The 25,176-nt window shown below is 49.2% G+C and overlaps 1 protein-coding gene across 2 annotated transcripts in view; it reads left to right on the plus strand.

Annotated features, from left to right (window-relative positions):
- The first annotated feature begins 213 nt into the window (after nt 1-213).
- NMNAT3 (nicotinamide nucleotide adenylyltransferase 3) overlaps nt 214-25,176 on the plus strand; it is a 124,704-nt gene continuing 99,741 nt past the window's right edge. For both annotated transcript variants that reach the window (XM_046002403.1, XM_046002404.1), the window contains exon 1: nt 214-395. The gene's annotated coding sequence lies outside the window, so the exon portion shown is untranslated. The remainder of the gene's footprint in view (nt 396-25,176) is intronic.

Here is a 25,176-nt window from a genome sequence, read left to right on the forward strand (position 1 = left end):
CAGCGGGTGAGAGCAGAGGTGGGGTTGGCGGGTGCGGAGGCGGGCGGGGCTTCGAAAAGGCGGGGCGCAGGGCCCGGCCGCCCGTAGGGACCGCCCCCACCGAGGGGGCGGGGCGCAGAGCGGAGTTTTCCTCTGGCTCCGCCCACGGCGGGGCTCCCGGGGAGCGCCGGGTCAAGTTCACCGTAGGGTCCGCCCTGCTCAGCGCGTGGGGGCGGGGCGGCCTAGTCCCGGGGCCGCTCGGGCGCAGCGGGCCTTCCTGGGCCCGAGCAGGCGCGGTCCTCCGGAGCAGGGCTGCGCTTGGGCCTGGAGCCCGGGTTCGGTGCGGCGGATTCCCAGTCCCTGGAGCCCCCCGAGGCTCACAGAAAGAGAAACTCTGCGGAGCCCCGGACGCGCAGGTAAGCGCCTCCGGCCCGCCCTCGGCCTCGCGGGCGCCGGCCCGAACTGGGGCGACAGGTGGCGGCAGGGTGCGGAGCCCGGCAGCCGGCCTGGGGAGGATGGACGCCGGAGCGCCTCCCCTGCAGGCTCTCGCCCCTCCGGCTCTCCCCGCCGCGGCGTCAGCCTGAGCCCCAGTACGCCTGAGGCTCGGAGCCGAGGCGGGCAGACAGGAGTTCGCGTCCCACCTTCCCCCAGTCTGGCCGCCGGCAGATACGAAGACGCGTCCCCAGATACGCAGCGTGTGCCTCCAAGTGCTGCCACTCGGCCAAGTGCTGCGCCTCCGGAGGCGGGCGAGCGCACGTGGTGCCGGCCACGCTGGAGCTCGCAGTCGGGCGAGACCCGCAGCTGACGCCGCGTGAACGGTGGAACGGCGCTCGGGGCAGGCGCTGGCGAGCGTGTAGCGGCGGCCCCGTCTCTGGCGGTGCGGGAGGGCCGACTTCAGCCTGAGCCCCACCGTCCCAAGTGGAGGGCAACAGAGCAAACCCATTTTGTTAGGGGAGAAGGTGGCTTGTTTGAGGAAAGGAAGGACTGTGGGGCCTGGCTGCAGAGAGCTGGGGCGAAGCCAGTTCCCGAACTTTCCGCTCCCTGCAGTAGCACTGAGCCTACCCATTGACGATTGAGGCGTTGAATTTACATGACGTAGCGGTGTTCCAGGTCAGTCAATGAAGTACAGTGAAAACAGGTTTCTGCTTGGAGCAGGACGTTGATCTGGGCTCTAAAGCGAGTGCCTGCCTCTGCCCAAACTCACGTCCCACCTCTTGGAGTCCTCTTAGGCTGTCGGAGTGGGATCTCTCCGTTCTCCAAAAGGGCGTGCTGGAAACGTTCAGCTAGCACTTCTGGCTGGCCCGAGAGACCAGAGAGAAACCTGACTCAGGAGTTTCAGCCGGTGGGCTTCCGACTCTCCCGTCTTGCTGGGAGCGCCCTCCTTCCCCCTCCCCCCTCAGGTGCCCATTTGCCAGAAAGCCTCACCTGTCCCTGCCAGTTTCCTGCGGCTCCAGAACACAAGGCTCCACTGCATCCGTTACTTGCTCACTTTCACTGGTGGCATCATCCCCAACAGCTGGGGAAAATGCTCCCCAGTAACCCTCTGGTCCCTAGCCGAGGACCCCCAGATCTTGAAATCCCAGGGATTTAGGAGGGGGTTTGGCACTTCAGGGATCACCTGTCAGCCTCTTCGTGTATTTCATTGGCTTGAAATTTCCCAGTTCCTTCTTTGGCTTTGTTTACATGGTTGCTGTAAGCTTTAGGATTTGCTGCATGAAAACTGGCTGGGAGGCCCAGAGATTGGGCAAACACAGTTGAGAGAGGAGGCTGGCACTGTTTGTGGGTAGTGGTAATAAAAACAGGACAGATGTTAACAAAAGAGTGTGGAGAAAGAGGGAGAGACGGCTGTCTTTGTGCAGCCACCCTGTTCTCCCTTGCAGACGCTGGCGGTGCCTGCCACGGAGAAGGGAAGGAGGGAAGCGGGGGAGACTGTAGGCCAAGCTGTGGCAGACCTGGGTCCAGATTCTTGTTCCTCACTTCCCAGCTCTTTGATGGACCCTGGGCAGGTTACTTATCCTCTGCGCATGCTTCCCAGTGGCTGTCATATAGTTGGCCCTGAAGAAGTACTATCTCCCTCTTCTCCTACATGAACTGAAATAGGAGTAATCATAGTGCCTAGGTCAGAGGATTATTACAGGATTTAATGAGTTAGTGCACCTAAAATACATCAATGCCTAACATGCAGGAAGTTGCTAGTGCTGATGCTGTTGTTCTTATTCCTTATTTTGGGTAAAAGTTGATGAAACCAGGCAGGGGGAGGTGGGTATGAGGGGTGGCTTTGAGGGTCTGTGCTGGGCGATTAGCCGAGGAGCTGGGTTATCTGTGGCGCTGGTTTTACTGGAAAGCTTCAACAGGCACCGGAGAGAGGAATGTTCTGCCTGATAAAAAGCTTCTGGGAGCCGCTGGAGCCTGAGAAGCAAAAGCTAAGGGGTAAGGGAGAGGGTGAGGACCAGAGTAAAAAAGATCTAAAGTTGTCTTGTTCACGTTGTGTCTCTAACCCACAGCTCCCTGTGGGTCCCCTGTGTGGGGCTGCCCCTGCCGGGTGCTGCCTCCAACCTTCAGAGGGGTGTGGTGATTTCCTGAGGCTGGCGTGGGAGCTGGGGAATGCATCCAGCAGAGTATGGGGCCCAGAATGAATGGTGAATGGATGAATGGATGCACACAAACCCACAAGCAGACTTCTCTGTGTTAAAGTGTGCTGGTTAAAAGAAAGGAGTGTGAATACAGTCAGAAATCAAGTACTTGCTCCTGGCCAGGTATTTTCATGTATGTTGCAGTGTTGTGGTGAACCCTGCAGGTCTGGAGTCTGACAAAATTGCTTGTGTGATCTCACATGCGTCATAGAAACTCTCAAAGGCCCAGTTTTTCCATCTGGAAACTAGAAATCGTTGGTAGCTGGAGTGCAGGGGTACAGGAGTACCTGGCTCTGGGGGCATCCCAAACAGACCAGGTTCGGCTCTCACTGCTGGCAAAATCCAAAGGCAGAGGGACCAGTGGTGGTGAAACAGGAAAGGAATTTATTTCAGTGAGGTTAGGACCTGGGAGCCAGCAGACTGACATCTTAAAGGTTGTGGACGAAGTGCCAAAATGACTTCCAGGTTTATGTAAGGAAAAGGTGGGACAAAGGTCAGTGGGTATAGGAAGGTGGGCTGTGAAGGTCAGGTCTATCGGTGACTTGGGGTCAACCCTGGGGGCCTTGCTGGCTCAGGGCAGCTGTTCTGGTTTGAGGGGGTAGTTTTCAGTTCCCACCGGGGATGCTTTCCTGAAGGGTTTCTTGCCTAGTTAAGAGTTGTGCTGGGGAGAAGAACTTAATTAGGAAGGTTGAGGTGGAAAGGGAAGGGGATGAGGTCCTCTCTCAGTAGTGTGAACTCCCAGGCTGTGAGGAGTATTACGGTGGGAATGCTCCTGTAGGAAGTGCTGTCCTGGTGCTCAGACTCCCGGTGGGGTGAGTGCTCAGCAGTATAATAGTTGCTGTTGTTATTACCGTATTTATCAGCCCTCCAAATGATCTCCGCTGTGATGTGGAAACAGAAGGCCAAAGACACAGAGGGGTGGTGTTGCTTCTGAACTCAGCCCCTTCTGGAAGCAAAGAGTCTCTGGAGACAGGAACCAGACAACTCTTGTGAAATTAAGTCAACTTTATGTGCATTTCATTCATTACTTAAAGCACTTGACTATGTGAAATCTTAAAAGGAAAAAACCCTGCAAAATGATAATTTATGTGCCTTTCAAGTTCAGGTATTTTATCATCGACATAAATCTTCCGTGCCTCTATGTAAAACCACTTTGGGCTGTCAAAGCTCTTAAATAAAGTGGCTGGTCCTGACCAGTGTCTGTCTTTGCTCATTTATCACGGTTCCCTGGTGAAGACAGACGGATCCCATCTTGCAGGGCAGGCCACGGGATGGCGGCTGCTACCCCACTGGTTCAGCCACGCTTTGGGCATAGCGGTGTTTAACCAGCTACGGGGGGCTGACGGCCCCCTCATCGTCGTCTCCCTCACCTACACACAGACCCACAGCCCCAGTCTGGGAAGTAGGAATAGAAGGGCATTCGTTCTATTGCTAGAGTGAGTCTGGGCAAATCGAAGGTTCTCCATGATGGGTTTTTGGGTGAAAGTGGCGTCTTCTGGAAGTGAGGGCCGTCTCTTCTCTCTCCCTCAGAGTGCCGTCTCTGGGGCTGGCCTCCTTTCCCTCGTAGGTCTGATCTGCTTCTCCATGCCTCTCTGCCGTCGCTGCCTCTGACCAGAACTGCCCCTAAAGCTGGAGTTCCTGGAGCAGCCGCAGAGACACAGCCCTATTGCAGGGAAGCTTTTCTGAATTGGTTTTGCCTTCCCACAGTCACAGTGGGCACTGCTGCCAGGCACGCCCTTCTCCAGCTGACCCCGACTTGCCCTTTGCTGGGCTGTGAGCACTTCCACAACTTTTGGACTGAGCGTTCCTGGTCCCCAGCACCCGGCCTGGCTCCTTGTCCTCCCTCCCTCCCTGCCTGCCTCTCTTTCCTTTCTCTCTCTTATAAATTCTTCAGGCAGGGTCATGGGGATTAGAAGCTCGAGTCAAAGCAACACCGTCTCAGCCCCCAGGGGGCCCACAGGCATCATGACACAGGTTACTAAGAAAGGCGGAGTTAAGCACATCAGCACACACCTGTCATGGTATGAACTGGGTTAACTGTCAGGAAGGAGAGCGTGGCCTGCCATGAGAATGTGAAAAGGTGGGACGGTTGCAGAAATCTATTCAGTATCCGTGTAAAGTATATCCATAAATGTTGGTTGAGGCGTATACTCATTTATTTATATACCTTTGAAGACCGCTGGATGACATTTTTCTGTAAGTTCTGGTAAACTGTGGTTTATGCTGCCAAGGTCATCTTGTAAGAATGTGTACTTTATTTTTTTTTTATTTGTTTATTTTCAGCATAACAGTGTTCATTGTTTTTGCACCACACCCAGTGCTCCATGCAGTGCGTGCCCTCCCTATTACCCACCACCTGCTTCCTCAACCTCCCACCCCCCGCCCCTTCTAGACCCTCAGGTTGTTTTTCAGAGTCCATAGTCTCTCATGGTTCATCTCCCCTTCCAGTGTCCCTCAACTCCCTCTCCTCTCCATCTCCCCATGTCCTCCATGTTCTTTGTTATGCTCCACAAATAAGTGAGACCATATGATACTTGAGTCTCTCTGCTTGACTTATTTCGCTCAGCATAATCTCTTCCAGTCCCGTCCATGGTGCTACAAAAGTTGGGTATTCATCCTTTCTGATGGAGGCATAATACTCCATCGTGTATATGGACCACATCTTCCTTATCCATTCGTCCGTTGAAGGGCATCTTGGTTCTTTCCACAGTTTGGCGACCGTAGCCATTGCTGCTATAAACACTGGGGTACAGATGGCCCTTCTTTTCACTACATCTGTATCTTTGGGGTAAATACCCAGTAGTGCATTTGCAGGGTCATAGGGAAGCTCAATTTTTAATTTCTTAAGGAATCTCCACACTGTTCTCCAAAGTGGCTGCACCAACTTGCATTCCCACCAACAGTGTAAGAGGGTTCCCCTTTCTCCACATCCTCTCCAACACACGTTGTTTCCTGTCTTGCTCATTTTGGCCATTCTAACTGGTGTCAGGTGGTATCTCAATGTAGTTTTAATTTGAATCTCCCTGATGGCTAGTGATGATGAACATTTTTTCACGTGTCTGATAGCCATTTGTATGTCTTCAGTGGAGAAGTGTCTGTTCATATCTTCTGTCCATTTTTGGATATGATTATCTGTTTTGTGTGTGTTGAGTTTGAGAAGTTCTTTATAGATCCTGGATATCAACCTTTTGTTTGTACTGTCATTTGCAAATATCTTCCCATTCCGTGGGTTGCCTTTTTGTTTTTTTTTTTTTTTTTTTTTTTTTTTTATTTATTTATTTGAGAGAGAGAGAGATCACAAGTAGGCAGAGAGGCAGACAGAGTGAGAGGGAAGCAGGCTCCCCGCTGAGCAGAGAGCCCGATGTGGGACTCGATCCCAGAACCCTGAGATCATGACCTGAGCCGAAAGCAGCAGCTTAAACCACTGAGCCACCCAGGCGCCCTGCCTTTTTGTTTTGTTGACTGTTTCCTTTGCTGTGCAGAAGCTTTTGATCTTGATGAAGTCCCAAAAGTTCATTTTTGCTTTTGTTTCCTTTGCCTTTGGAGACATATCTTGAAAGAAGTTGCTGTGGCTGATATCGAAGAGGTTACTGCCTATGTTCTCCTCTAGGATTCTGATAGATTCCTGTCTCACGTTGAGGTCTTTTATCCATTTCGAGTTTATCTTTGTGTACGGTGTAAGAGAATGGTCGAGTTTCATTCTTCTACATATCGCTGTCCAGTTTTCCCAGCACCATTTATTGAAGAGACTGTCCTTTTTCCATTGTATATTTTTTCCTGTTTTGTCGAAGATTATTTCACCATAGAGTTGAGGGTCCATATCGGGGCTCTCCACTCTGTTCCACTGGTCTATGTGTCTGTTTTTATGCCAGTACCACGCTGTCTTGGTGATCACAGCTTTGTAGTAAAGCTTGAAATCGGGTAACGTGATGCCGCCAGTTTTGTTTTTGTTTTTCAACATTTCCTTAGCAATTCGGGGTCTCTTCTGAGTCCATACAAATTTTAGGATTATTTGCTCCAGCTCTTTGAAAAATACCGGTGGAATTTTGATCGGAATGGCATTAAAAGTATAGATTGCTCTAGGCAGTATAGACATTTTAACAATGTTTATTCTTCCGATCCAAGAGCATGGAACGGTCTTCCATCTTTTTGTGTCTTCTTCAGTTTCTCTCATGAGTGTTCTGTAGTTCCTCGAGTACAGGTCCTTTACCTCTTTGGTTAGGTTTATTCCCAGGTATCTTATGGTTCTTGGTGCTATAGTAAATGGAATCGATTCTCTAATTTCCCTTTCTGTATTTTCATTGTTAGTGTATAAGAAAGCCACTGATTTCTGTACATTGACTTTGTATCCTGCCACATTACTGAATTGCTGTATGAGTTCTAGTAGTTTGGGGGTGGAGTCTTTGGGGTTTTCCATATAAAGAATCATGTCATCTGCGAAGAGAGAGAGTTTGACTACTTTATTGCCAATTTGGATACCTTTTATTTCTCTTTGTTGTCTGATTGGGTTGCTAGGACTTCTAATACTATGTTGAACAAGAGTGGTGAGAGTGGGCATCCTTGTCGTGTTCCTGATCTCAACAGGAAGGCTGCAAGCTTTTTCCCATTGAGGATGATATTTGCTGTGGGTCTTTCATAGATAGATTTTATGAAGTTCAGGAATGTTCCCTCTATCCCTATACTTTGAAGTGTTTTAATCAGGAACGGATGTTGGATTTTGTCCAATGCTTTTTCTGCATCAATTGAGAGGACCATGTGGTTCTTCTCTCTTCTCTTACTGATTTGTTCTATCACATTGATTGATTTGCGAATGTTGAACCATCCTTGTAATCCAGGGATGAATCCCACCTGGTCATGGTGGATAATCTTTTTAATGTGCTGCTGGATCCTGTTTGCTGGTATCTTGTTGAGAATCTGAGCATCCATATTCATCAGTGATATTGGTCTGAAATTCTCCTTTTTGGTAGGGTCTTTGCCTGGTTTGGGGATCAGGGTAATGCTGGCTTCATAAAAAGAGTCTGGAAGTTTTCCTTCTGCTTCAATTTTTTGGAACAGCTTCAGGAGAATTGGGGTTATTTCTTCTTTGAAAGTTTGGTAGAATTCCCCAGGGAATCCGTCAGGTCCTGGGCTCTTGTTTTTTGGGAGGTTTTTGATCACTGCTTCAATCTCGTTACTAGATGTGGGTCTATTCAGGTTGTCAGTTTCTCCCTGGTTCAATTTTGGGAGTTTGTAGTTTTCCAGGAATGCATCCATTTCATCTAGGTTGCTTAGCTTATTGGCATATAACTGTTGGTAATAATTTCTGATGATTGTTTCTATTTCCTTGGTGTTAGTTGTGATCTCTCCCTTTTCATTCATAATTTTATTAATTTGGGCTTTCTCTCTTTTCTTTTGGATTAGTGTGGCCAGTGGTTTATCGATCTTATTGATTCTTTCAAAAAACCAGCTTCTCGTTTCATTGATACGTTCTACTGTATCTCTGGTTTCTACCTCATTGATCTCTGCTCTAATCTTGATTAATTCCCTTCTTGCATGTGGAGTTGGTTTGATTATTTGTTGATTCCCCAGTTCTTTAAGGTGTAGAGACAGCTGGTGTATTCTGGATCACCCAATTACATAAGAAAAAGCACCCAATTACATAAGCAAACTATTAATCAAGATAAAGAGTCATATTGATCTGAATACAATAATAATAGGAGATCTTAATAGGCCTCTCTCAGAAATAGACAGATCATCGAAGCAGAAAATTAATAAATAATTAAGAGCAATGAATGAAACGTTGGACCAGATGGACCTCATAGACATATACAGGACATTCCACCCTAAAACAACAGAATACTCATTCTTCTCAAGTGCACATGGAACCTTCTCCAGAATAGACCACATACTGGGTCACAAAGCAGGACTCAACCGATACCAAAAGACTGACATTATTCCCTGCATATTCTCAGATCACAATGCTTTGAAACTGGAACTCAATCACAAGGAAAAGTTCAGAAGGAACTCAAACACCTGGAAGCTAAAGACCACCTTGCTTAAGAATGCTTGGATCAACCAGGAGATCAAAGATGAACTGAAACAATTCATGGAAACCAATGAGAATGAAGACACTTCGGTCCAAAACCTATGGGATACAGCAAAGGTGGTTCTAAGGGGGAAATACATAGCCATCCAAGCCTCCCTCAAAAAAACTGAAAAATCCAGGACATGCTCTTCATCCACAGGCCGAGTGGCCGGCAGATGCGCTCACTCTGGCTCAGAGAATCAGATGCCAGGGGGCTGCGTCGGGGGGGGGGGGGGGGCGTTCAGGTGGAAAAGTCTATAGCTCCTCCCTGCCTTGCAGCTTCTGCCCTTCCGCGAGCCTCCCTGATCCTCTGCAAGCCTCCCTCATCCTTCTGCCTCACTGGGAGGGTGGGGACAGGGGATTTGGGTTTACAGTCTTTGAGACCCTTGTTTGTAAAGCTTCAGCAACCTCTGCCCTCAACACACCCACACCCACACACACCCACTCACCCTAAGTTAGCAGTTGTCTGGGGCAGCCCTGCTGTCCTGCTCAGGCCTCGGTCCTCCAGTACCTCTTAATACCAACTGTCCCTGGGTTGGCCCTAAACGCATGTGTCCTCTCTGCCTGGCACTGGCAAGAGACTGGTGCAGGGCCAGTGGTGTGTCCCAAGGCAGCAGTTCTCATACATTGGGACATCATAACGGGTTTTTATTTGAGACATGAGTTTGAGTTTGGTGATTTACCTGGGAGGAGATCCCATGAAGCACTAGCAGAAAATAGGGAAACAAGCCAGACAAGCACATCATTTGAGCCGGGCAACAGTGTGGACCACTAGAGCTTAAATCTGCAGGGAAACTCTGGCAGCCAGTGTAGAGCACCCATCCCAGAGTTAGCCTCTCATGGGGAGTAGGGGCTGAATATACAGCCACCATTGCTGTCCACCACTGGTTGAGCATTGCTTTTTACGTGGAGTTAATTCTCTGGGCTTTCTGGTAGCTTCCACTTCCCCGGTGAAGCATCAGGGCAAAGGGAGGCAGACAAGCATGTGGAAGTCAAGCTGGCTTGCCTTGAAATTGTGAGGCCGTGGGCGTGCTTGGGTGGCTCAGTCAGTTAAGTATCTGCCTTCAGCTCAGGTCATGACCCCAAGACCCTGTGCTCGAGCTCCACAGTCAGCCAGGGAGTCTCCTTGTCCTTCTGCCCCTCCCTGCTGCTCATGGGCACGAGCTCTCTCTCAAATAAATGAGTAAAATCTTAAAAGAGCAAAACAATAACAACAACAACAAACAGCGAGGCCTGAATGCTCCGGACACAGCGCTGACAGCGTTCGCTGTGACCTTCTTCCCCAAGCACTGTGAACATTATCAGTGTACTGAACTGAAAATAACCAAATTCACAATTACGTGCTGAATCAGAGACCCTCTTATATTAAATTGAAGACTGCATTAAATAGTAACCAACCCAGAAGTTTCTGAAAAACTGACATCTTTAAGAAAAATACTGCCATATTTTCCCTGAACTGGGATAGAGTATTAATATGGGACCTAAGCAGCAGGACAGTGTTCGCAGCTGTGTTCGCAGCTGTGCGGTTTGAGACCCACCCCTCTGGAAGAGGGCCTGAGTGTGTAGTAAGAGTGATCTTGATTGTGGCAGTGTTTCCACCTCTGATGTACCTTGACTTTTTTCTGTTATTTCACGAGTACATTAAGATGATGTTAAAAGAAAAACTCATTGGGAGATAACATTTCAACTCATTTGTCAACCCACGGTGATATCTCCAGTGCCGTGTTTCAATTTTATTTATTTGACAGACAGAGATCACAAGCAGGCAGAGAGGCAGGCAGAGAGAGAGGGGGAAGCACACTCCCCGCTGAGCAGAGAGCCCGATGTGGGACTAGATCCCAGGACCCTGGGATCATGACCTGAGCCGAAGGCAGAGGCCCCAACCCACTGAGCCACCCAGGCGCCCCGCCATGTTTTAATATTAACACAGCATTCACCGTGCGGACACTAATACCAAAGGATGGGAGAGCGTTTCTATAGTTACGGCTTTAGGCTCTCTGATAAATGTTTTCCAGTCATCGCCTTTCTGTAGAAACACTCCATCTCCAATTAAAGATTTACTAAGCTCTTCATCGAAATACCTATTCACAGTTGAGGCGCACCAAATGGGTGTGTTGACATTTCAACTTAATTCACTCTATAGTTTTGTGGGTCTCAGTCCCTTTTTTATGCTTGTTTTTTGTTTTCTATGCATGGAGGAGGAATGGGGCAGAAATTTGGGGGAGGGAATGCAGATTCTGGAAACATTGTCTGTGTACTTATTATTACCAAGTCTACCGGCATGTTAGTCACCACAAATGAAGGCCTTACTCCAGGAGATGATGTAAAATTGTTCATGCAATGAGCCCAGTAGAGTTGAGTGGCTAAACCCTTTGCATTGAGTTATGGGCTTTTTAGAATTTGTGTAGAAGATTCAAGATCCCAGTGTTTTAGAGAAATGTGGTCATTTTCCTTCCCGCCGCGGTTCAGCATGCATTATTCTGCAAAGAATGAGATGGTGAGTAGCTGGTGTGCATGCCCCGTCCCCGCGTCCTGTGTGGCAGACATCATTCTGGTCCGACCTCCTGCTTCCCCCTCTGCGAGGCGCCCCTGCAGCCGTGGCCCTTGTCAGGACTGGCTCACTGGGCAAAGCCAGCATGCTCTCCTTGCCTTGCACATCTTTTTACTCATCCTTGCCATTGCTGTGAGCCGTTAACGAAGGAATCTTTCATAGCCTCTCTACCAAAAAAAAAAAAAAAAAAGAATGCCAGAGGAGGCAGTTGGTTGGCTCACCTTGTGCCTTTTTATTCATGTCTCTGCATGCAGATGGTAGTTATTCCATCTGTCAGTGTTGGTCTCCCGTCCTTTTTTTCCTTCCACCATGCGCATTTGATGTTTTTCCATTCTTCCCTTTTTCCTTTAGTGTTGCTCAGAAGATAAAGCAGGGAGCGCCAGAATATTTGCTGTTTGGTCTCCTGTGCATTGAAATGTTAGCTTCTTCCTCTCCCACTTTAGGAGGGCTACTCTGCTGTAGGTTACCAGTGACCTCCATATTGCCAAGTCTTCTGGGCCTTCCTTAGATGTTTCTTCTGTACAGCCTGGGACGGCTCTGACCATGCTCTACTCTTGAACCCTTCTTTCTTGGATTTTCCTCCTTCCTGCTTGATTGCTGCTTCTTTGATTTCTCTCCCTGCTGCCTTTCCTCTGCTGGCATTTGATGGGGTTGGGGGGAAGCCCCAGGGTTCTTCCCTTGGCCTCTTCTTCCCTGTACACTCCTCCTGGATGATTTCATCCATGACCCTGGTTTGTTTTTTGTTTTTTGTTTTTTTTTTTTAATATTTTTTATTTATTTGACAGAGAGAAATCACAACTAGGCAGAGAGGCAGGCAGAGAGAGAGGAGGAAGCAGGCTCCCCGCAGAGCAGAGAGCCCAATGTGGGGCTCGATCCCAGGACTCTGGGACCATGACCCGAGCTGAAGGCAGAGGCCTCAACCCACTGAGCCACCCAGGCGCCCCATGACCCTGGTTTTTAACTCTCACTTTTACATAGATGCCCCCTGCATCCCCATCTCCATACACCCCCTCTCTGCCAGACCTTTGTATCTGGTAGCCTGCTGAATGGGGCCTCTTGGGGTTCCCATAGGCACAAAGGGTCAACATCTTTTACTTGTTCTAGAGGATTCCTGTTCTCATGCAGCCAATCAACTCTGTGCCCCTCTCAGGTTGTTCCTGCTACCTCCTTGGGCGTCAGAGGTAAACTGTTGGAAGTTTGTCAGAAAACTACCATCTTGGAAAATGAAGTGTAAGACAAGGGCACGGACTAAGAGCTACTCCTCAAATCTTCAGGGCTTAAAAGAAAGCAGTCATTTACTGAGCATCTCTCAGAGTTCTAGGGGTTGACGGGACTCAGCTCGGCAACTCTCACCCGGGGCCCTCGTTCAGTGGCAGTTAAATGGTAGCCGGGGCCTGGAGCCATCTTAAGACCAGGTGGCTGGGACACACTGTCACGCAGCCTGGGTTCCTCACAGTGTGGCAGCTGGGTTCTAAGAGTAGGTGTCCTCGGGGGCCAACCTTAGAAATCTCCTGTTCACCATCCTGCTCGGCTTCAGGGGATGGGACATAGGCCCACCTCTGGATGGAAAGTGTGTCACATTGTGTCTATGCTGGAAAACACATCAGTCATAGTCCTCACATATGCCTAACTAGTCCTTTGAGAACTGCCTGGAAAGTGGAAAGTCCCAGCTTTCTGTTTTGTTTTTTAAAAAAATTTGGAGGGGGAGATAAACCATGAGAGACTGTGGACTCTGAGAAACAAACTGAGGGTTTTGGAGGGAGGGAGGTGGGGGTTGGGTGAGCCTGGTGGTGGGTATTGAGGAGGGCACGTATTGCATGGAGCACTGGGTATGGTGCATAAACAATGAATTTTGGAACGCTGAAAAAAAAATACAAAAAAAATTTTCTTTTGAGGAGGTGACACATTTACATGATTGGGAAGTTAAGAAAAAATAAGTATAAATGTATACTGTGAAAATGTTCTTTCTTTCATGCCTTCTCATAGACAACCACTGTTAGGTTTCTTTACATTCTTTCAGAGTTTACAGGTATTTTTATATTTCTGTTCTGTGCTTTGCTTTGCTTTTTTTTTTTTTTTTTTTCTTTTGCTTAACAATGTATCTGGGAGAGATTTCCTTATCAGTACTGGAGGGTCCTCTTATTTTTCTTCCTTCCCCACCTCCATCTCTCTCCCTCTACCCCCTTCCTCTCTCTCTTCCCCCGACTCCTGTCTCTCTCTCCCCCCTCCCTCTCCCTCCTCTTCTCTCTCTCCCCCTCCTCTCTCTTCTCCTCCTCTCCCTTTACCCCCTCCTCTCCCTCTTTCCCCCTCCTTTCTCTCCCTCCCCCCCTCCTCCCTCTCCCCGACCTGTCTCTCCCCCCCCTCTCTGTCTCTCCCCCTTCTCTCCCCCTTCCCTTCCTCTCTCTCCCCCTTCTCTCCCCCCTCTCTCTCCCCTCTCTCTCTCTTCTCTCTCTCCTTCCTCTCTCTCACCCCCTCTCCCCTCCTCTCTCTCAGCCCCTTCTCTCTCTCTCCCTCCCCCCACCACACAGAGTATTCTGTTGCGTGCCTTTACCTTAGTTTACTTCATTAGTTTTCTATGGGTGGGCAGCTGGCTGTTGCCGACCCTACTGCAGTGAATACATTTATATGCTGTCTTTCATGGGAGAGAAGACGCTGGAAGCCCTCCTCAAGAGCTGTAGCCAAGTACAGGCCCCTCTTCCCATATATCTCACCTCTCATCCGATCATGGCATTTCCCCTGCTTCTCTCACTGGACCGTGGCCACCCAGAGGTCATGGACTGTGGCATTGGAGCACAGGGAGCTCCATGTCCACAGCGACGGAGGAGGCCTGCACCGAGGAGGGAGGAGAAAAGAGGAGCAGGCAGAGCTGACAAAGGATAGGTTTCTGGTCCAGGTTCCCCTTCCTCTGATTTCATTTGTGGCCACATCTCCTAATTTGAGTTACCACTTCAGCCTGTCTCCAAAACTGGAATCGGGTCCCACCCTGTTCTGCCTGGTCTTGTGTGCCCCGTTTTTGTGCAGTGCCCCTGGTCAGCCCAGAACTGCTCTCGACAGCTTGTCTTACCCAAAGGTAGCACAATTAGGGGTCGTTGGGGGAAGGTGTGGGTGGTAGCTGTACAGTACTAAGACAGCGTTGATGGGTTGTGTCCCCAAAAAATCAAGCAAAATCAAATTCTTCCTTTATTGAGGAAATATTCTAAAGTCACATACTTTTTCTGTGTCTGTTAGGAAATGTATTCCTTGAGGAATGCACATTGGTTTTTTAAATTAAGAGGGCCAGCCTTGACCTTGCACAAGAAAGATTGACAGTGTGCTTGTTGCTTTCAGGAAAGCTCTCTGGGATGGTGTATGCTCAGGATTTTTTCTGTTGTGAGGAATAGAAACTTCATTCCAACTAGGTTGAGCAAAACTGAGACTATGGTATAATAGAAAAGTTTCAGGGTATCAGGCACAGCTGGATCCAGGTGCTCTGTTGATAGCACTAAGAATCTCACCCCCTCTCTCTCTTTTCTTAAGGATTTCTTTATTTATTTGAGAGACAGAGAGAGACTATGAGCAGGGCTTGAGAACTCTGTCTCTTCTGTCCTCTGTCCTCCTCTGTTTCAGGGAGACAGAGTTTTAAGCAGACTCCTCACTGAGCATAGAGTCTGACATAGAGCTCAAGGACCCTGAGATCACAACCTGAATCAAAACCAAGAGTCACATGCTTAACTGATTGAGCCATCTGGGTGCCCCATACTGTCTCTCTTTCAACTCTTCTACTACTGTGTTGGCTTCATTCTCTAAGGTAGGGATGATGGCAACTCCAGGTTTTTGTGGAGGTTATAGCTCCTGATTTCAGAAGAAGTCACCCTTTTCTCCGATGTCCATATTGCAGATGGGCTCTGATTTGTCCATTTGTCTTCTGAACTAGTCACTTTGCCAGGAAGTTTGTTTTCTGGAGATCCTGATAGATCGTCCAGAATCGCAAGGAGGAGGGGTAGAGCAGCTTTCAAAACAGGGGTGCGGGACTAGTGCCTGGAGCTGCCTACTGCAGGTGGTGATTCAGAATTCTAATTTCAGCTTGGGAAGAGCACCTGAGTTGGAGGTGGCGTCTAGGAGTCAAGGAAAGGTTTATTATGCCAATCTCTCTACTTCTGTGTATGTTTGAAAATTTCTGTAATAAAAATTGCATTTGGGTTGAGCGCCTGACTCTTGACTTTGCCTCAGGTCATGATCTCAGGGTGCTGGGATCGAGCCCTGAATTGGGCTCCAAGCTCAGGAGGAAGGCTGCTTGAGATTCTCTTTCTCTCTGCCCCTTCCCCTGCTCTGGCACGTGGGTGCACACACACACACTCTCTCTCTAAAATAAATAAATAAATCTTTAAAACCAAACCAAAGAAAAGGAAAAAGGAGCTTTTTTTTCTGCTTTGGTTTGGGAACCTTTAACAAACAGTCCTGTACATCCCTGTATGCTATTTGATTTCCTGACTGTTTCTTTTCATTGTACAAAGAAACCTTAGTCTTTATTGCCCTCTAAGCTGGGAATTGGGAGGAAAACACAAGTTGATGGTTTGTGTGGTGTGATAGTAGGGTGGGTTGGTGCTAGTCAGTAAGGTGCCCCTAAGTCCATGTCTCCATGGTTCCTAGGACCAAAACCTTGGAAGATTCCAGTCAGGGGAGAGAAGGATGTCCATGCCATGACCAAGTTGGCATCTCTTCTTCTCATGGTCAGTACTTGAGTTTTGGTCATTGTGTACAGACCATGTGAGGGTTTTAAGGGGTCCTTAACTTTTTGATCCATGTACATTGTAAGGGGAAGATCCTCTGGTGGTCATGGATGGCTGCTAGAAGGAATCTTAGCATGTAGGTAGACTTTTCAGTTTATAGCTAAGGACCAGGCCAGAGGGGTTAAGTGACTTGCCCAAGGTCACACAGCGAAGTAGAAAGAGCAGAGCTAGAATGGAGTCCCCATAATCTCACTCCTGAGTCTAGTATCCATTACTATCTGTGTGACCTTGAGTAAGCCCCATTATTTCTCTGAGCTTCAGTCTCTTCACCTGCGATGATGGACAGAATAATGGCCTTCCAGAAAACTCTGGAACCTGTGAATATGTTAGGTTATAAGGCATGGCAGAATTTGGGTTGCAGATGAAATTAAGGTTGCTAATCAACTGACCTTAAAATTATTTGGGATTATCCACAGAGGGTTGATGTAGTCGCAAACATTCTTATAAGTGAAAAGCAGAAGCATCCCTGGGTAGCTCAGTCAGTTGAGCATCTGCCTTCAGCTCAGGTTATGAACCCAGGGTCCTGGGGCCTGCACTGAGCTCCCTGCTTAGCAGGGAGTCTGGTTCTCCCTCTAACCTCCTCGCCCCCTGCTCATGATATCTCTCTCTCTCACTCTCACATAAATAAAATCTTAAAAAAAAAAAAAAGTGGAATACAGGAGAGTGAGTTAGACTGATGCAGTGTGAGAAGGACTGGGCCAGCCATGCCTGGCTTGGAGGAGGGAAGGGGGAATGACATGAGGAACATGTGACAGCCTCTGACAGCTGGAAAGGTAAGAAGTAAATTCTCCCTGGAGCTCCAGAAAGTAGTGTGGCCCTGCTGACACCTTCATTTTAATTAATGAGACCCGTTTTGGACTTTTGACCTCTGGAACTGTAAAATAATACAGCGTGTATGGTTTTAAGCCACTGATGTTGGGGTAGTTGGTTATACCAGTGACAGATAGGCAGATAGTCATGCCTGCCTCCAAAAATGGCAGCATGGGGTCAGGAAGATAATGTTTAAAAATTTCCCAACAAAGATCCCAGAACATGCAGATTCTTGGTAAACAGTCACATTGAGAGGTGCTTGGGTGGCTGGGTCGTTAAGCGTCTGCCTTCGGCTCAGGTCATGATCCCAGGGTCCTGGGATCAAGTCCCGCATTGGGCTCCCTGAGGAGGGAGCCTGCTTCTCCCTCTCCCCCTGCCTGCGTTCCCTCTCTTGCTGTGTCCTCCTGTCAAATAAATAAATAAAGTCTTAAAAAGAAAAACAAACAAACAAAAAAACCCAGTCATGTTGATGGTGCTGGTGGGCTGGTGGGTCTGGGCAGTGGTGCTCATCAATACAGAGAGAAAAGGGGAGTAGCTGACGGCAGGTGTCTTTGAAGAACCAAGGTTGGTGCCTCTGAGGGCCATTAGGAGGTCAGTATGAGACCCCAGATGGCCCAGGTAGGTGACCAAAGTCCCCCTGACAGAGACCCTTCAGCTCTGATGGTCCACAGGCTTCCACCCCCAGTTCGTCTGCCCCTCATCTGGCAGCACCGTCCTATGTTAAGGGAGCAGGAGCTGAGGAAAGGGAGCTCAGGAAAGGGCTGAGCCTACGACCTCTTCCGTTAGGTGGTGCCCTGCCTCAGAGAACTGGCAGGATGTGGGTCTCTCTTGGCCAGACGCGCCATCACCCTAATGCCTTTTTGGCTGCCCCATGGCCTTAAAGATAATTACTGCCACAACAGCGGAGCTGAACTTGGGTGAGCTTGTTACAGCCCAGGCCGTGTGCTAGGAGCTCTCTGACAGCCTGACAGCCGTCTCATTCCATCTTCATGACAGCCCTCTGAGGCAGTTCTTATTTCCCATAGTACGCTTAGGCCCCTTGCTCAAGGTCAAAGAGCTTGTCAGTGACAGAGCTGGGACTACAGGCTAGGTTCTGTGGATTCCAGATCCAGCCTCCTGGGCAGAATTGGTCACTGAGTGGGAGAAGAGAGACGGCCCACCCGCAGGCTGACTGGACAGAGCATGGGAGTGCTGCGTTTGGATGAGGAGACCCATGGGAACAAGGTCCCCAGAAGGAGGCCCCACTCGAGGGAACACCTTCCACGCCCCCCTGCAGCTCCTGGGGTGGTGGAGCCCCTGGGTGGAACAGGGGTGGCGTGCATTTGCTTCCTGGGCTCTGTGGGGGCTTCATCTCTGCTCTGTCCCTCAGGATCACCACGACCGCATCCATCCGTTCTTTTCCTCAGAAGGCATACATTGACATTCGGACTGGTGTTAGATGAGGTTGACAATTTTTGTTAATTATTAATTTTTTCAGGAGTGATCATGGTATTATGGATAAATAAGAAACTCTCCTATTTTTAGAAAGTTTCTTTTAGTTTTGAAGTATTTAGAGGTGAAATGTCATGGTTTCTATAATGTACTTTAATATGCTTCCAGGGAAAAAAGATGAAGTAAACATGGAAATGTGTTAAGGACCATTTGGGGACCTCTGTGTGGCAGTTCATTATGCTGTTTCCTCCACTTCTCAGTCTGTGGTAATTTTGTATAAAAACTTGGGCTTTTTAGTAAAAATCATTCACAGAGCCCTTAGGATGTACTCAGTCTTCAGCTAAATGAGTCACAGCTCTACACTCTGGAGACCCACAGATGGATGACCACTGTGGTAGGGACAAGCTGGGGGGCAGAGGTGGAGGGGCGTGTCGGGGCCCACCGGGGACAGTCATCGGAGGAGGAGCCGGCTTAGAGAAGGAGTCCTGTGGTAGGACCTAGTTCTGGCCTCCCAGTTGTGCAGTTGCTTTTGTGGAGCTGTTTATAGTCAGTCCCCAGGCAAGGAACTAAGACAGCAGGCCGGGTCTTCTTTAATGCGCCGGCACTGAAGGACTCCCTGCGGTGTGCGACTGGCCTTCCACAGGCAGGATGATTTTTCCTTCAAAGTGGCATTATTCCTTCACTGTGTTATCATACAGAAAGGGACTGTGGTGTTTCGTCAAACCTCTCCTCCTGGTACATACTGCTTAATAGGAATTCCATTGTCGCTGCCGATTCCCTAGCACATTTTCTTGGGCAAATTCTGTAATCTTTTGGGTTTTACATGAAAGTTCATTTTTCAGACTTAGCGTTAGAGGAGATAATCAGGCTCCCGGATCTCCTGTTAGCCTCCTCTTCCTTTTTATTTTTTCCTTATCAATACAGCCAGCGGGTAAAGAGGAACAGCCCCTGGAGTGTCTGTTCTCACCTTATCTTCTCTGTATTTCTAAGGATTTTGCCAAATCTGTAGAACTGTGTCAGGCATTTTTTAATACAGACCTCAGGGCTAACCCCTGGGCCAATCTTGGCCAGGTTCTGGTCTGGCTCTCTAACAACAATGTTACTCTTCAACAAAAACTCGATTTCTTTTCTGTAAGCCTTTGGACATACGAGCACTTAACAGGTGACCTCTGAGTGGTAATTTCATAAATTCTTGGTGAAATGAATTGTATCAGATCAATACATCCGTGAACTCATCGCATTTTTTGAGCTTCGAGGGACTTTGAGATGAATCCAGTGCAGCTCTGTTAGTGGAGGAAACATTCATTTTAACTGCATAGTCAATTCTCAATTAACAAGGGTAATGGAGTGGAAGGAGGTCAGTGATAATCAAAAATCATGGTGAAAATAAAATTATAGTCAACACTGGATTTTCCGGGGGCTGATGAACTGGCTTGTGGATTAATTGAGGTTAAGATACAGTGGACCCTAGGATGTCATCGCCTTGGTAATTGGTCAACAGCTGCTCACCACCCGGCCTCCCCTCCACTCCCACCCCGTGCACGGAGTCGATCCTGGGGAGGAGAAGGGCTTCCTGGGGGCTACATCAGGCAGAGCTGGCAAACCTTGGCTGGATTTAGTACCATGATGGCACAGACGTTGCTCTCGGGACACAGGTGAGGGCTGCTTTTAGGGCTTGTCCCCCCTGCCCATTGAGCTGTGGTTCGAAAACTTGAGCTGTATCATACCCACCAGGAGGGCTTGTGAGGCCCCAGACTGCCGGGCCCGAGTCCCAGTTTCTGACTCAGTCGGTCTGGGTGCTCCGGTGATGTTGCCAGCCCAGAGACCACACTTGGAGACCTACTGCCTTCCAAACTATTCTTTTCCATACCAGCTGCGTGTGCATGTTGTCTGTGGACCCTTTTATACTTACTAATGCCTGGGTACAGCTTGGTCAATTAGATGGGAGGCGCTGGAGGTGGGACCCCGGTTTGAGTGTTTTTAAAACTCCCAGGAGATGTGCACCCAGGATTGACTACCCTATTCATTTGCTTTAAATGAAGCTTTGTCATGATAGTACATTCGTTTAAAAAGCAAACTTTAGGGGTGCCTGGGTGGCTCAGTCAGTTGAGCCCCCAGCTCTCGGTTTCCACTCAGGTCAGGATCTCAAGGTCCTAGGATCAGGCTCCACATGCTGCCGGGAGTCTGCTTGAGAATTCTCTCTCTCTCCCTCTGCCACTCCCCCTGCTTGTGCACTCTCTCCCTCCCTCTCCCTCTCCCTCTCTCTCTCTCTCTCAAATAAATAAATAAATCTTTATTTAAAAAAAATAAAAAGCAAACTCTATATCCCCTTCACATAGGAAAACCAGTTTCACAGGCCAGATGAGGGACACACTGGTAAACATGTTTTCAAATTCTTGCCTGCATCCCTCTTATGTCCCATCACACTCTGGGATCTCTGTTCTAGAACTGTACTTTTTACAGTTTTATGTTTTTCACAAAGGCGATGGAATATATTATTTCTGTCCTTCATCCTCTCTCATGGGTCAGGCATGGGCTACCCCTGAGCACACCTGATCTGGCCATGGCAGAAAAAGGTCCGAATACACGTGTGAGGGACTTCACGACACAGGAACCTCAATGAGGTGATCACTTTACCTTTAAGAAAAGAATCAATCAGTAGGAAAATACATAAACCCTGGTATGGTCCAAGAATGGATTACTACTCAGCAGGAAGAAGGACCAAAACTGTTACGGGACATGGCAACCTCGGACATTAGGCTGAGCCAAAGCCCAGTGAGACTAGACACTGTATGAGTCCAAAAACAAGCAGGACTAATCTGTGGTGGAAACATTCAGAATTGGGGTTGTTTGGGGGAAGAGGAGATTGAATGGGAAGGGACAGGCGAGGAGGGCTTTCTAGGGTGATGGGATGTTGTGTGTCTTCATAAGGCTTGAAGTTACATGGGTGCATGCATTTGTCAAAACTTGTTGAATGTTTACCCTCCAGATGTGTGCGCTGGATTATATGCTCAAAAAGCAAAAAGAACACCGAGCAAATAATGAACTCCAGCTAATGATGCATGCCGAAGTGTTTAGGGAGAAGGGAGCTGCTGTCTGCATCTTACTTTGAAAGGCATCAAAAAAAAAAAAAAATACAGTGGATTGATGAATGGGTAGAGGGGTAGATATGTGACTGAGCAGGTGTAATAAAACATTCATGGTGGAATCTAGGTGGGGGGTTTCCAGGTGTTCATTTAAAATTCTCTCAACTTTGCAGTATGTTAGAAAATTTTTCATATTAAAGACTGGGGGGAAATGGACATAGACCTTCAGAAGAACAAATAGGCATGCCACACGCATGCCTGAGCTCTCCAGCCATTGCCACTCGGCTCTTGCCAAGGAGGCTTCTGCGGAATACAGACAGGCTGCAGGATGAGAGGGGTGAGCCAAGAGGGAAGGACAGGGTCCTTAAGAGATGCCGCTGAGCTGGGAAGGGAGTGTAGCTCCCTTGTGCCAGGCCGGCTGTAAGAGGAGAAGGAAGAGGGCACTTCCTTCACCTATGCTGTGGCCTGGAGGGTCCCTAAGAGCATTGCCCTAGCATTGCCCTAGCCCTGAGGGGCCATGTAGCGGCTATGTACCATGTGATCTGCAAACACCGCCTGGCCCAGTCCCTGCCACAGAAAGGTTGGTACGAGTGAGGGAGGAAGAGAGGGGACTTCCCTGGCTTCCCCAGTCACCAGCATTGCTGAACATGCTGCCCCAGGGTCTTGCTGGATATCCTGAGCCCAGATGTGGCTGGGGGGAAAGTGGGGTGCTGGGCAGGAGCTTACCATCATGGGGATCAGGCAGGTGCAGTGGCAAGGGCAACCTTCTGGGGCCTGGGAGTGGGCTCTCCAGGATGCGCCACTGACCAGGGATCTGCGGGGTCCGCCCTACCCTCAGCACACCCCCACCGTAACCACAGTGCACCCACGACACGGCTTCACAACATTCTCCCCAGATTGCAGCCTCACAATAGAGGCCCACGGCAGACTCTAGCTGCCCATCCCACCATATACTCCCACAGCACAACCCCCTGAAACATCCCCCCACAACATAATTTACCCACCGTGCAGTACAGCCTCTCCCCCACATCCACAGCACCCCTCCCCAAGACTCACCAAAGACCCCTCATCCCCATGGCAGACCCCCACGACAGAAGCCCCCACAACACCCTCTGTAGCACATGCTCCTGTGTGGCACCCCTGCAACACCCCCTGCCCCCACAGCCACCGCACACTCCCCACTGCGCGCGTGCACACCCTGTGATTGCCCCCACCCCCACCCCTGCCCTCAGCTTGGAGGGGAAGCCCCTTGCCTTTGGCTTGGAGGGAAGAGCACCTGCACATTAATCTGCTCTTGCCTCTCCCAGCTCAAGCAGGGATCTTGAGAGACACAGGAAGAAGGAGAGCAATTTACTCTGGAGGGAAGAATTCATGATTGATGTCTAAAGGATGGTTAATATGCTGATTACATCTATTGTTTCCTGCAAAAGTGAACAAGTCCATCTCGAATACCGAAGAGCTTGGGGCTGGCATGGAAGGGCAGTCAGAGCCCCCCAGGCTTCTGCTACTTCAGAGCGGTGGGGAGGAAATGACCTGGTCTTTGTGATCAGACAGGACCTGATCCTTGTTCTGTGTGTCCCAGCACCTCATCTCTGGCCAAGCTCTGAGCTTCAGAGCCCCAAGCTTCAGTGTCCCAGTCGGAAACAAACAAAATGATAACACTTCTCTGCCCAGTGTTTGCAAAAATTAAAGGTAACTCGAAAGACAGCGTAGTGACAGGCACAGTAAATGTGCTGCCAAAATAGGACTTCGTAGACGCAAAGTGCCTAGTGCGTAAAAAGGGCCTGCGACGGTAACTTCGAGCTCTTCTCACTTACTGTTGTTATTGGTTGGCTGTGATAGTGATTTCTTATTCTCATTCGTGAGGGCTGAAAGTGTGAACAGAGAGCAGGATTTAGAACGGCCACAGCTACAATGCTAAGAGGTTTTGCTTTGACCACAAATAGCATTCTGAACATATCTGCTTAGTTTTTCCCCCCATGCCTGACGCCCCACTGGAGTGAGTGCCTTGAGAGCGGGCACTGTCCATACCCACGTCTCCACGACTGAGCACACAGTTGCTCATGGAAGATGTTAGGAATTTGGATGATGGGCATGGTTTCTTGATGAGCAAGTCATCCCAATATTAAAACTGTTTAGCTCGTCCAAGCTGTGCTTTTAAAACGAAGTCACGAGGAGCACGTTCAAAGCTACAGAGCCACGGTCGCGTTCTCATTTACACGCTGCTCTGTCAATTAATGTTACATGCCAATTAAATGGGACATGAAGCTGCCACTAGGCATGCAACTTCATGCTGGCCTCCTCTTCACTTCAGCCAGTGACCGGAACTCATTGCCTCCCATCCATTGCCAAGGCCCGTCCTCACTTCCCCCGCCCCAGCCCCAGCCCAGACAGAAAGACAGCCAGACATGGCTCTGTGCCGGATCTGGCTTAGGAGAAGGGCCAGGGATGCCAGTGAGTGTGGTTGCATCCTGATGAATTCCAACCATAGTATGACCATAGTTACTGGAATGCGTCTGACTGGGGACAACCCCATCTTTAAAAAATTCCACGTGGAAGCAGGAAGAGTAAGTGTTAGTACCTAAGAGTGCAGGGGACATGTCTGTCACCTAAAGCATCCTGTCTTCTTGAAGTCATTGCCCAGAGCCCTCGCAGCTGCAGTTCAGCCCTGGACGGCTTCTCCCCTGGTTTGCCGCAGGCTGGGCCCTGTTTCAGGTAAACCGTTCACGGTGAGCAAATGTCCTTCTCCAGAAGGCCTAGTCTGACACAGCCCATAAGCTTGCGTTTCACTTGTCAAACTCTTGCTATTACATTGCCTTTGGCAGAAGCTGCAGCAGTGCTTAATTCTTCCCTCCCTCTGTGGCTTAGGCACTTCTGTCATTTCAAAGTGTTTCTTTTCCTTCTTCATCGAGAGAAGTAAAAATAATTATAATAGAAAATGGGTAATTTGCAGCTACAATGCCAGGCTGATCATCAAAAACTTGTAAATGGAAACACGAGCATATGTTTATCACTTCTTGAAATTAGAATGCAGTTGAAAGTAGCTGCGGCCTCAGAGAGGGCATTCTGGAAGGGAAAGAGGCTAAGTTGTTCGTGGGAGACCTGCCTGCTAATGAGGCTTTCAAGTTCTGTTGTCTCAAGAGCCGTGAATAAAGGAAGCCATCCCTGGGGTGCTGCTCAGCTGTTGGGGGGCCGATCGCTTGGGCATTGATCCCACCCCTGTGTAAAATCCTGTAGGGGCTCCCCAGTCACCACCGTCAGGATCAGGTTTGTTTGTTTGCTTTTTAAAAGATTTTATTTATTTGACAGAGAGAGATCCCAAGTAGGCAGAGAGGCAGGTGGAGAGAAAGAGGGAAGCAGGCTCCCTGCTTAGCAGAGAGCCCAATGCGGGGCTCCATCCCAGGACCCCGAGATCATGCTCTGAGCCGAAGGTAGAGGCTAAGCCCACTGAGCCACCCAGGCGCCCCAGGATCAGGTTTGATCTCGTCAGCGGAGAATACAAGGCCCTTGGTGACCTGGCGGTGGAGAACCTTGTCCTACCCACCTCCCCAACCCCCACCTTGGCTACTCTGTTGACCCTCCTGCAGCCCACACTTTCCCCATGGCCTCCCACAGCCTCAGGCTTTGCAGATGCTTGTACCTCCTTCCAGGTCATTTACCTGCCTAACTCCTGTTCGTCCTTCAAAACCTAAAGCCCCTGTTACCCACCCCCACCCCTCCACCCCCCCTGCCGGCACCCTTTCGTGCTCCTTTTGCATCCTTCCTGGCCGGGCTGGAGGTGCTCCTCTGTGCACACGGGCTCCCCCTGTGTTTATGCCAGTTCTTAACCACATGGGTTTGCGAACATTGCTCA

This window comes from Meles meles, chromosome 4, assembly GCF_922984935.1.
Source record: "Meles meles chromosome 4, mMelMel3.1 paternal haplotype, whole genome shotgun sequence".
Classification (NCBI taxonomy): Eukaryota; Metazoa; Chordata; class Mammalia; order Carnivora; family Mustelidae; genus Meles; species Meles meles.